General features: G+C 40.5%; 1 long non-coding RNA gene across 1 annotated transcript; it reads left to right on the plus strand.

Annotated features, from left to right (window-relative positions):
- The first annotated feature begins 2,150 nt into the window (after positions 1-2,150).
- On the plus strand, positions 2,151-4,027 carry LOC116069350. Its single transcript, XR_004109989.1, has 2 exons — positions 2,151-2,460; positions 3,841-4,027. It is a non-coding gene; the product is annotated as an uncharacterized LOC116069350 (long non-coding RNA).
- The last annotated feature ends 216 nt before the right edge of the window (positions 4,028-4,243 follow it).

Below are 4,243 nucleotides of genomic sequence, written 5' to 3' on the forward strand. Positions count from 1 at the left end.
TTCTTCCTCTCTCTCTCTCTCTCTCTCTCTCTTTCTTTCTTTCTTTCTTTCTTTCTTTCTTCCTCTCGGGCCACTTTAGCCTGAATTTTGTAGTCTTTAGGGCTGATGTGGAACATAGACCTTGCCTGCATCTTGCACTGTTGACTAGGTTCTGGTTGTCCCTTCACCTGCCTCTCTCCACAGCATGTGACATGACCATGAGACTTTCAGCATGCTTGTCACCCCTCGGGGAACAAAACTTTCTCTCATCCCTGAGCCTCTTGGGCACCACTTCTCTGAAGCCCATGGCTGACAGACTCTGTGTTTTTACTCACTGAGCCTGAGGAATAGAGAAGGATCCCAATAAATGACAGACACTGTAGGTGCTCAGCAAGAGGTTTCTAGGTGGCAGGATCAGACCTGCTCCTGTGCTGTGGAGATGGAGGATAGGAGGCAGACTGAGCAGATACTCTTCTTTCTCCAATCCAATTCTACATCCCTGCTTACCTCAAAAGCCTTCTGGACAGTATACTTCCCTGGCATGGCTCCCTTTCTCAGTAGCATACAATCTCCTTGAGGGTATGCATTGTATCTTCACCTTCACCAGAGTCTTTGTTATCTTTTTCTTGGGGACTTTCTATCTTTGGACCCTGAATCCAGCTGATTTCTTCTTTGACACTTCCTTTTTATTAACTTAGTCAATTAAAGTTAATAACTAAATCACATGATTTACAAAAGATTCTTGGATTTCTACCCTGAAGTGAACATGTATTTGAAAATCATTTACAGAGGAAGAAGATGGACAGAACAATGACGTCTTAGTTAGGGTTTTATTGCTGTGAACAGACACCATGACCACGGCAACTCTTATAAATTAACTCACATTTAATTGGGGGTGGCTTACAGTTTCAGAGATTTAGTCCATGCTGTCATAGAGGGAAACATAATAGCAAGCAGGCAGACATGGTATTGGAGGAAGAGCTGAGGGTTCTACATCATGATCCAACTGCAGCAAAAGGAGACTGCTACACTAGGCCTAGCTAGAACATAAATAAGACCTCAAATTCCACCTCTAATAAGAGCACATTAATCCAATAAGGCCATACCTCCTAATAGTGCCATTCCCTGAGGGTCAAGCATTCAGGCATATGAGTCTATGGGGGCCATTCCTATTCAAACCACCACAAATGGAAAGGAAGGTTGGGGTCAAAATAGAATAAAAGAAGAAGTCAGAGATCAAGGAAGGTTTCATAGGGGGTTAGCCTCAGCGTGTGTTTAGAGTCAAGCTCTTAAGTGTGAAGTAGACCTCTGACTTCCTTCTGCCAAGACATGAGAGTGGATCCTAATATTCAGACATCTACCTGTTCTTAGTCAAGTGATACCCAGTGGAGTGAGTTCCTAGGTTTTTCCGATAGCCTACGCCATCAGAGAGCTTGAGCATAGCCTTCCCAATAAAAGTCTTATGTGTCTATGCTGTGAGCCAAGATGACTTGGAGGATGTTGAGAGTTGCTAAGGAAACACACACATTAATAAACAAACACCAAGTAAATATAGAAAGAATTAGAGAGGATCTGGATGAAACATCAACACTGTCAGATACAGGCTCTTGTGCTCCTTCTCTAATATTTGATATCTATCTGACAGGAGGATGTAGGTGCATGGCAGTCTGTGAGCAGCACAGAGCTTCATGAAACACTTGGTGTGTGGCTAGTCTAGTTCTGCTTCGACGCCACCTTCTCTGACCCTCTTGACGACACTATTCTGTCAACTACTGTTTTCTTTAATGTCTCACATTGGAATGGAAGTGTGTTCAAGGTACCTCTCAAAGAATCAAAAGCTAAGGGTATGAGGGAGAGTGATGTCCCTTGGGTCCTCCTTCTCTTGCTAATTTGGTGGAAAGATGAATTTCTATTTTCTTACATCCTGCTCTGTTGCTTTCTTCAAACTTTCCTTCCCAGTGTTATTTTATCAACCTCCTGAAATCAAGGTCTTTCCAACCTTGGAGACACTGGTTTCTCTCTATTGAAGGTCAGTCACCTACTGAAAAATTCTAAGGAAGCTTTTCTATGTTCTGTCATAGATGACAAGTGTTTATTGTCTCCATTCCATTCTTAACACTGTTTGGGGACTTGTTTTCATAGCAACTCATTTCCTTGCTTGTTCTTCCAATCTCCCCATCATTCTTCACTGGGTCAGGGGTGAATTTCAGGATGAGAAAAATTTCAGAAGCATCAATCGCAATGATTTGATTGACAATTTTCAATTTCTAGCCTTCAGGGGACTCTCACATAGTCTTATGGAATGGAACCCGAAGTAAACATGGAGTAGGCAGAGCTCTGAGGTCCTAAACATCTTTGAGAAAGAGGGAAGGCTATTGCTTTTATCAGCACCAGTTATCAAGGTGTTAAAGAGCTCTGTCTTCATCTCTGAATCACACAATCGCCTTCATTTTCTTACCATTTTCTACAATGCACCAGCAGGTAAGGGAGCCATTTAGTAAGCATCCAGACTTTGGAATTGTGCTTGAGATATACAGATACTCTGTTCACAGAAGTGAGTGCCACAGGCTCTAAATCTCACATCTCTGCCCATTCTGCTTTCTGTAGGAAAAGGCTATGTAGCTTTTAGTTATACTGACAAAGAGAGGTGAGGTGAGGGGAGTTTAAATAGTAGATAGCATGATTATGGGATATTGGGTAAGTTTAGGACTGGTAAGAACAAATTGGCAGGTTAGCACTTCAGAGAGATACATTATTTAAGCCGCAATGCATTGTGTAGATAGAAGGAAAAAAATCAGAGCTGTTTTTTGACCTTGTTTTGTTTTCTTGAAATGGGGTCTTGTGTGACACAAATAGGCTTCCAAGTGTCTATGAGTCTAAGTGTGACATTGGACACTTTGTTCTCCTATATTCCCCTCGTAATTCATTAGTTTTCAGACCAGAATTACCATGCCTGGCTAAGAATTAGTTCTTGTTCAATCTTCATTCTGAGCCAGTAGTTTGTTGTAGATAGGCCTTACCTGATTGCATGAGGCCCACCACATTCTGTGGGAAAATCTTTGGTGCATATCTCATGATTTTAGTGTACGTTTCATCTAAAAACACTATAATATAAATGAAAGAAGTAATGTTTGGCTAATTGTTGGGACAGATGAACACTGAGGCTGATTTATAAAATTAACCTCACACATCCAAGAAGTATTTACTTAGATCCTGCCATACCCATGAGGGTTTAGAAGACATAGATTCCTTTCATCATCTCCACAGTAGCATTCTGGATCCACTCTGAGATTTGTCACCAATGACTCCTGGAAACATGACTGGGCAAATAAACAAAATGCCTCCAGAAGGATGAAGAGTTGGAGGTAGAAGAATAGCCGTAAGAGACACAATTGGAAAATGAGCATAACTCAACCATAGAATAGAGAATCCTGGGGACAGGGTCCAAATATAAACACTTGTTCTGTCACTGAAAAAATATAACCATTTCCATGGACATGTCACTTAACTCTGTATGCCTCACTTTGGTAAACTGAGAATAGGAGAGTACCCATTATATAGAGTTAGCCTGGGTATCTGAAGGATTGAATTTTGGAGAATTTAGGATATATTTCTGTCAATAGTTACCATAGCATATATCCTAGCTTGTTTTCTAGTGCTTGGAGTACTTAGATAAACATAATGACCAAGAGCAACTCAGAGAATTCATCTTAGAGTTTATAGTCCATCATCAAGAGAAGTCAGAACTAGAGTTTAATGGCAGGAACTTGGAGTCAGAAACTGAAGCTGAGAGCACAGAAGAATGCTACATGCTGACTTTCTTCCAATGATTTGCTCAGCCTCCTTTCTTACACCACCCAGGACTGTCTTCCCAGGAATGGTGCCACCTACAGTGGGCTAAACCCTTCCATATCCATCTTTAATCAAGAAAATACACTACAGACTTCCTACAGGCCAATCTGATGTAAGCATTTTCTCAATTTACGTTGCCTTTTCCTAGATGGCACTAACTTGTTATTTAACAATAAACTAACTATCATGGTTTGCATATTTTCTATTGTTTTATTTGTTCTGAAAGAGCTACATTATTGTCATAAACATTGCTTGTACTACCATTCAGTATCCATTCTTAAATACAGGTGAATGGCTCTTATCTACCATATTTATTCATTTTTTTGACAAAATCTTTACAATCTAAGCCTTCATCTTAACTATTTGTGTAGCTATAAGGCCAGTATTTGACTTAGGATATACCTCTAGATTC

Source organism: Mastomys coucha, unplaced genomic scaffold (genome assembly GCF_008632895.1).
Source record: "Mastomys coucha isolate ucsf_1 unplaced genomic scaffold, UCSF_Mcou_1 pScaffold22, whole genome shotgun sequence".
Taxonomy (NCBI): domain Eukaryota; kingdom Metazoa; phylum Chordata; class Mammalia; order Rodentia; family Muridae; genus Mastomys; species Mastomys coucha.